Source organism: Ictidomys tridecemlineatus, chromosome 2, assembly GCF_052094955.1.
Source record: "Ictidomys tridecemlineatus isolate mIctTri1 chromosome 2, mIctTri1.hap1, whole genome shotgun sequence".
In the NCBI taxonomy this organism is placed as follows: domain Eukaryota; kingdom Metazoa; phylum Chordata; class Mammalia; order Rodentia; family Sciuridae; genus Ictidomys; species Ictidomys tridecemlineatus.
The window spans coordinates 64,309,102-64,318,048 of record NC_135478.1 but is presented as its reverse complement, the minus strand read 5'-3'; the positions used below and the strand labels follow the sequence as shown (position 1 = coordinate 64,318,048).

At 38.9% G+C, this 8,947-nt stretch overlaps 1 pseudogene; it reads left to right on the top strand.

Annotated features, from left to right (window-relative positions):
- Positions 1-4,438: 4,438 nt before the first annotated feature.
- Positions 4,439-8,947, top strand: part of LOC144368114 (uncharacterized) — a 28,106-nt pseudogene continuing 23,597 nt past the window's right edge.

The following is an 8,947-nucleotide window of genomic DNA, read 5'->3' as shown; positions in this document are numbered from 1 at the left end:
GTTCAACTACAACTAAAAAAAAATTAAAAAAAAAAAAGTTCAAGTTTGGTGCTACTGGGTTAAAATCAAGGTGTTAACGGGTGCATTCCTTCTGGGGTCTCTAGGGAACTATTTTCTGCTTCTACAGTCTGCATGTGATCCTTGGCTTGTGCCTTGCTCCTTCTATCTTTAATGCAGTGCTACATCTCTGGCCATCCTTCATAGTCACATCTCCCTCTGTAATCACACCTGGAAAGATTCTCTGCTTTTAAGGATTCACGTGATTAGGTCCTCCCACCCTAAGCCCAATCTCTCTAGTTGTCCAGGAGAATCCCTCCATCTCAAGATCCTTAATTCAAACACACCTGTATGTGATGACCTTTTGGGTATTTAAAGCAACATATTTGTAGTTCTGGGGATTAGGATGAAGGTGTCTTTGTATATTTGTGAGCATTATTCTGCCTATCACAAGAAACTAGTAGAACTCTTTAGAATACTTTTTCTAGGGACTAGAGAAAACGGGTGTAGTTTAAAAATATATGAGTCAGAGGAAGTTTTTAAGGAAGTTTCAGGGAGGGAGTTTGGCAGGTAGATGAACACTGCAAGGATGATCTTCTTCTGAGACTAATAACAGACCCAAACTGCGTGTTGGTTTTGCTGGGATGGTTATGATTTAAGTCCTCATACTGAGAGAACCATTACATGTTAGATTATGGCTATGAGGATGATTTGTTCTTAATCCACCTAATCTATAAATGATCACATCTTTAAGACCTTTAGAGTCTAGCCAAAGTAACATCATCTAAACATTTATTTAGTTTGCTGTGTCAGAAAATATTGTCCTGGAAATTAAAATATGGTTTATGTAAACTACATTTTGTTTTCTTTAAATCAAGACACATTCTAAATACTCGTATCAGTATGATAGAATTAATTATGTGCTCCAGAACATACTGTACTTGTTATGTTAAATGATCAACAAAGTGAAGTTCAAGTAACTGAGGGATTAGGCAGGAATTATTAACTAAATTAATAAATATTATCAGAATTACTTCTTGATGAAGACACTTAAAATACACATTAACATAAATGAAAGGTGTCTGTAATATTTTTCTACATTAATATACTATAGGGACATCTATCATAGATGAGAGCAGTAAAGAAAATTACAGAATCAATTTTACCTGTGGATAAAGAATATTTAGATTCCTCAATTTAATAAGATGATTATGCATTAAAGTAATCTTGCTTTTTTTAGCTATATAGTTTACTGATCTTCAGTATCTAATTTGATTTAGTTCTTTGCCCAGGCAAATAGTAATATAAAAATGATGAAGAGGCTAAAATGACCTCTTTCTGAATAGGTTTGGAGAGCTGTCTTCTGGCAAAGAACCAGCCGTGGATTTTTCAGTATCTTAGTCCGGGAGTTTTTCTTCTCTGGACTTAACCAAAGGAAGCCCACTGTGCTCCTGAGCTTTGGCTCTTTGAACTTTATGAGAATGGATTCTAACCACAACAAGTTCATGCATAGGAAATAAATTTAATGGCTAAGCTAGTTTAGTAGTCAGCTACTTCTCTTGATGTTCTTTTCTTCTCTTGATGTTCTTTTTATTGGAGGCTTCAACCTCATTAGTATTTCAGGAAAAAACTGGATCTTATCCATCATTTTGGTTGTTGCTTTCCTTTTCCTGGCACGCAGAGCCTGAAATTTCAATAGGGGAAGTGGGAAGGGATACAACACATTCAGAGTTTATGAAAGACCTCATTTTCCATGGTGTCCTGGAGTTGTTCATTAATTACAAATGATATTGAGGAGCAGACTGAGGAGCATAAAAATGGTCAGAAACTGTAAATATAATATTTTATACACAGGCACTTCTGAGACAAATTTGAATCTGCACAAATAAATGAGTATCTTTGAACTTCCATTGCATTTTTAAAAAATTTTTAAATTAATTAATTAATTTTTTAATCTTCCATTGCATTTTTTTGGCAAAGCATTCATTGCCCCTTGCTTTAATATAGTTACTTACTTATGACCTGAGTCTATTGTTAAGTCCTCACATGGGGTGGTTCTCATATGTTAGTGAGCCTAAGAATAATCTGAGAGCTTTGTTAAAAGACATTAAAGTGTAATGTCTGAGATACTTATTTAATACATTTTGGGGGCAGAGCCCAGGAATATTCGACTTTAAGCAGAGCATAGGTGTTGTAATGCAATGGTCTATGGTCCACTTTGAGAAATTTTGCCTACAAATAAGTGCACCTCTACTCCTGGTGCCTTAACACTATATTCTTCACAAGGTCTTGGAGGCATGTTGGTGAAGCCAAGGCAAATGTTTTGGATGGGTTAAACTTCAGGGGTGATTCATAATCAAGTATATAGTTTGCAAAGGGGAGACACCATTTTGAGTGGATTGCCTAAGGATTAAAGTTGTTGATAAAAGGAAATTGCATAAGTACTTTTCTGTTTGGGGATACTTTTAAGAGGATTCTTTTCTATCTAGAGTTCCTGGAGGAAAGCTCTGGATAAATTTGCTCTAGATAAATTTACTCTAGATTATCTAAAGTTTCTAATTAAAAGCTCTAGATAACTTAATTTTTTTCATTGTGGAAGGGTGGACATCTAAACAGGAAAAGATGCATTCATTCCTTGCTGTCTGTAGTGCATGGAGAGGCAGGTAAGGTTTGAGTTTTACATTCACCACTGGATGTGTGATTCCTAGCTCTTCTTTTTCTTTTGTTTATTGTTGACCAGGTGCTGTGAGGTCTGCTCTTTAAAGTGCCTTGCCCTTTATTCTTCTGCCTTAGGGTGTAAAGCTATTTACATTATTTGTTCTCTGATCTCTGCTATCTCTTTAGCCATATGCAAAAGAAAGGGGGAAATCTGCATCCTTTTCATCAGCTCCACACAAAACTGCTTCTTCAAGAAAGTACAATTCCTCTTTGTCTCATTATTTATTAGAGCCTAAAATCATGCTCTGAAAAGACATCATCATCAAACTGATGTTGATTTTAATGTAAATACTGAGGAAAGAATCTTTTAGAGTTTCACAAGTGTTTTCAACTCTGGGAACAAACTAATATGCCCCTTTCTTGCATCAAAACCATTCACTAGTCTAAATAAACTTATTAAGATGCCATTAGTTGTGTGTGGACTGTTTAAAGTTGTTTTAAATAGAAAAAAATGATTCTGGAAAATATGTGGTTAACATCTAGATGAAAATATGTATGGGTTATTTTGTTTGCTACATTCATTAGAAGAAATCAGCTCCTGGAGTGAGAAAAGGCAATGAATTTAAACCTTAAAATCAGAATGCTCTGTTTCTATCTTCAAATGTAATCTCTCTCTCTCTCTCTCTCTCTCTCTCTCTCTCTCTCTCTCTCTCTCTCTCCTTTTTGTCTCTTTTCCATGAGCATTCAATAAGTTTTACCTTTTTAAATCACAGCAGCTCTTAGAAACAAAACTAGCACAAAGATTCTGCCTCTCCTTGAATTTACATATTATGTGGACGTTGAAGAAAAGTTATAGACACGCAAAGATGTCTAAACACCTCGGAGCATGGGTGGTGCTTATTGTATCTGGAGTCCGCAGGGGCTGTCACTTTCCTATAGCATCCTCATTTATTATGCTAATTGATTTTCCAAGTGAAGACAGGAGGGTATCTGTTCAGTGAAATATTCTCAGTTTTTTTTTTTTTTTTTTAATGCAAACCTGTTTTGTGCCTGAATAAAACCAGAAATCAATGTGTTTCCTTTCAAACATGGGAGGGTCAATACCGGGGTTACTTTTGTTCCCACCAAGTTATGTAACCGCCGGGACTTGTTTCTTTACTTTCAGGATTTGTGCAAAACCCATTAAAGCTTAACAACAGGCGGGAGTCTCTGGAGCAATGTCCAAGACACCACTGTGGCTGCTGGAACCGCCTACACTCGGGCTCAGGCCGCGTGAGGCTGGAGCAGCGGGGCTGGGCGCTCAGAGCCCCAGCGGGAGCTTGCTCTCCCAGGAGTTTCCTGTGCAGAGCCCCGCTCCAGTCGCGCTGGAGTTCCAGTCTGAATGCCCTCCTCTCCCACCTCCCTGTTCTCATCACAGCATGTAAAGTCCTCCGTCCCTCCTCGGACTTTGCGGAGGCGGCAACTTTACTCTCTAGCCTCTGGGAGCAGAGCAGCAGAAGCACAAGGGGCAGCGCGCAGCAATGCCTGCAAGCGTCCCGCTGCCCACCATGAGCGAGGAGAGCTGATGGGATGGCCGGGCTGAGAGCGCCAAGGACTTGGAGAAACAGCTTTGGCTTCGCGTGTGAGTTCTCAGCGAGCTGCAGAAGACTGAGCGGGACTATGTGGGCACCCTGGAGTTCCTAGTGTCGGTGAGTGCCCCAGCGCTGCGACGCAGGGGGACCACGGGCGGCGAGGGGGAGTGCGTGCTGGAGCTTCCGCGGGAAGCCTCTGGGGCATTGTCTGTATGGGCATTAAGGGACCGGTGGGGGCATCCGATCTGCGCTGGGACAGGGAGTTCGCGGTCGCGGTGATCCACTGCAGGGATTTGTCAATGGTTAGAGTCCCACTGAGTGACCAGGGCCTTGGAGAGCTGGGAATCTGAAAAGTTAAGCTTCAAAGAAAGGCATCCTGTGTGGGAAATCCTGGCTGCCTGATCTCCCCTCACTTTTTATTTCCTCCATCGCAGTTTGATCAGTTTGCAGAGTGACCCCCCACCCCCACCCCCTCCCTAGGTCTCCTAACTTTGGAGATTTTGTTATAAAGCCTTGGTGATTAAAATCTAATCTGCTGCATTTAGGTACATGTAGTTTTGAAAAATTCTTCAAATCTACTGGAGCTGGAGTTACTCAGATAACCTGGCAGTGAAGTCCCCTTAGTTATAATCTTTGCAACATCTTGGCGGGGCGGGTGCAGAAGGAGCAGCAGGGGGGTTGGGGGGGTTACCATTCTATCGCAGCTGTTGGATATTAAAGCCACATGTGCGCTTCCACTTCCTTGGTCCTACAATCTCCTTCCTCCTGGTTTAAATTTATCTTCTGCTCTGTTGCTATGCACATGAGCCCATGAGAGTGGTTTAATAAAACTCGCATCTAACAACTTCAGGATTTCCAAGAACTGGGCACGAACTTGGTTTGCAATTTTCAATTTGACTCACTGAAAGTGTGCTTTGGAAATATTTCATTCATTTTAGGGCAATGAATGAAATATTGGGACAAAATTTAGTGAAAGTAACTTCTGAGACATCACTCAAACAGTACATTTTTCCTGTTCACTGCTGACAAGATAAAGAATTTGATGATTGGCTCCTGTCCACCCAGATGCCAGCGACAGCATCATTTAAAGAAGCTTTGCAATCTCAACTCAAATCCTCTAACCTTCCACTTCCTTCATTCTGTTCCTGTCTGAAGGGAAATATTTCAAGTGCCAAACTTCCTGCCCAGTTGTATAAAATCTGTAAAGTTTCTGCTTACAGTCCCCATAGAGGAAATTCACTTCTTGGCTGAGTCAAGAAGGAAAGAAGGATGTCTCAAATGATGTAAAATGCACAGGTTGGCTACTGCTTGATTTCTCAAAATCAGTATAGTTCAGTCCTGTTATTTGCAATGGCTCAGGTATTTGAGAATATCCTGGCAATTGGTGATACATGGATGATTTTACATTTCTTTCCCATAGGGACTGTGAAAAGAGTATTTTTAAGGAGATTTAACTTTTAGTAGCTTCAGATTTGGCTTTCATAGTACTTTGTGGGTGATAAAGTCTGTTGACTTTTGAAGAATTTGAGTCATTTTTTAAAGAGGAATTGTTTTTTGAAAATAGCTGGAAAAAGTACCCTGCAGAATGCTAAGCTGGAGAAATATACTACTAACATAATCTACTGTAAAAAATGATTTGTTGATCTTTATCAGTTTTTCCTCTCATCTGAACATATGATTATTATAATTGAAAACTTATTATTCCTATATAGACAGCAAGATGAAATAGTATGGGAAGTCTAAAATAAATTGCATTTTCCTTTTTACATGTAGGAGATTATATTATGATTTCACTGTTTTTAATCTTATTTAGAAATTATGAACTCTTCCACTTCACCCAGTATTTGTGCTTGTGTATGTTTACATACACAAATGCACTTATTGACCTGAATGTCACCTTAAACAAACGGTTACTCTGTCTTATTTTTGGTCATGACTGGTTATTCGAAGCCAAAAATCTATTTTAAATTATTATATTCAGTTTTCTCTTTTAGGAGTTATTATAGCAACTTTAATCCCCTTATGAATTTACTTGGTCACCTGTAGTTGATGTAATCAATCTAGTTTTCATATTAGACTACAACTGACATGTACCAAGAGCTTAAAAATATTCACACTCTTTGGCTTGATAATTTCTCTTATAGAAGCCTATTCTAAGGGAATGAGCAGAAATAGAGACAATTAAAATTATTTTAAAAAATCACCCATACTGTTAAACAAATTGAGCAACACATATGTTGCAATGAATTGATAGTGCATTCCTAAGTCAAATCTCAATATTTGATTAATCATTGGTTTAGATTTCTGTGATCGCCTTAAGCCATACTGATGTGAATAAAGCGTGACTTTATTAGGAAGACGAAGAAGAGGTGGAAAACACATTTTTAGTTCTAACAACAAATTTTTACTTATAGATCCATGAATGAGCAACACAAATGATATTATTCCCTTTGATTAAAAGATCATAGTGATGGGCTGGGATTGTGGCTCAGCGGTAGAGTGCTCACATAGCACGGATGGGACCCAGGGTCGATTCTCAGCACCACATAAAATATAAGTAAATAAAGGCATTTAAAATATATATATATATATATCTCATAGTGGGCCGGGGACATAGCTCAGTTGATAGAGTCCTTTCCTCACATGCACAAAGCCCTGGGGTCAATCCCCAGCACTCCACCAAAAAAAATCTTGAAAAAAATTAAAAAATGATCATAGAACTACCTGGCTGGTGGTGCGCACCTGGGTTCTGGAGGCTAAGACAGAAGGGTTGCGAGTTCAAAGCCAGCCTCAGCAACAGTAAGGGGCTAAGCAACTCAGTGAGATCCTGTTTCTAAATAAAATATAAAATAGGGCTGGGGATGTGGCTCAGAGGTTAAATGCCCTTGAGTTCAGTCCCTGGTACCCGCTCCATCCTCTAACCCCTCAAAAAAGAAAAACAGATTATAGAACCAGAGGGGAAAATTTGTTACTAAGATCTTAAATATCCTTGAGTCCTGTTTCCTCAATTCTACCTTTTTTGGCCTTTTTAAAAAGGGCTTTTGGAGCCAGGGATATAGCTCATTGGTAGAGCACTTGCCTCACATACACAAGGCCCTAGGTTTAATGCCCAGCACCACAAAAATAAATAAATGAATATAGTGCTTTTTCTCCTACCTCATCCCCCAGAGGACCTATGTTCAGCTCTCTTATCTCTGTACCATAGTATCATTCCATATGCATCTTTTTTTTTAGTTGCTGCCCAGGCACCCAGGCACACACTTATTGTTTGGCCAAAGCTCTGTGCTTTAAGGTGGCTGTCCTCATTCAGAATGACTTACCCTTCCCATGATGTGCCATGTTTTCTCAGGCCTCAACGTTTGTTCTTTTTTTGTACCTGGTGATTTCAAGGCTCAGTTTTCTCCTTCTGCATTGTTCCCTGCTTTGTATCTACTTCTCTACCCCATTTACTACTCCCTTTTTTATACCCACAGGACTTCATATTTACTTCTTCTGGAAGCCAAATTAGTTGATGCATTTATTTGTTTCCCTTTGTCTCATTCTACTATACACTCCTTGAGGACCAGGATATATATTTTGCTTGTCTGTGATTCCCCAGAATTATGTGCAGTTCTTGTAACACTGTGGCTGATCAATAAATGCTTATTGAGTGATGGAATGAATCAATGAATTGATGCATCCTGCATCCTCCTAACCCTATTTTTAAGGATAGTTCCTCAATCATCCTGAACATTCAAATTCCCCTTGCCCCCAATTGGTCTTAAGTTTCTTAAGCTTTGCTCATACACATTTGAATTCATGCCACATCAAGTTTCAAATGAGATATATACCTGCCTTTAAACCGGGATCATGTCTTCAATGAGGCATTGAGATATTAAAGACTTTGTAATGCACTATTGTTTCATCTCAGGTGTTTTGAATTTTCACTTGAGATCATGGGTAGGTTACATAATCTAGATGAATTGTTTTTGAGATCATCGATAAAATGCTAGAGAGTGATTTAATTTATTGTTGTATTTACTTAATTTACTTTTATATCTTGTTCTGTTTGGGAAATGAATTTTTGTGTTGCATTAGAAATACCATAAAACAGTTCTTCTAGACAAATGATTTCATAGGCCTAATATCCAGTATTTATTGTCTGGAGTGTGGACAATAGAAGGTTGTGACCTGATTCCTGTTTGCAGTCCAGTGACACAACATGCCAAGATCACAGACCCATTTGAGTGGACGGAGAAAGGGCAGACTCAGGGCTCTTCATGAGTGTGCATTCTGCGTAGTGGTACAGGGCTTTGAGCTCAGGGTTCAATAGTCAGCTACTGCCATCTTGAAATTCTTACTGATTTTATCTTTTATTTTGCAAGTGAGATCAGGAGGGACAGTGGGGCACCAACAGAGCAGATATATGAAAAAAAAAAAAGCTTTGTCTTTCCAAACCTTTACTAGTATTTCCCCCCCTGCTTTTTGAACAAGGGGTCCTCCAATTTTTATTTTTTAGTGGAAAATTGTGTAGACAAGTTTCATCATGGGCCACTGGCATTGAAGCAGGATAACTATTTAATGTTTTGTCTGCTTTACACTTCTGAGAGAGAAAGGGAGGGTTGTCACTAATTATACTGGAAACAGATTCAAACAGGGATTGTTCGTGGCATACCAGAAGACGTGGTTATTCACATTATAGGCATATTAAGATAAATTGTTTCAGCTATGAGTCTTGTTGT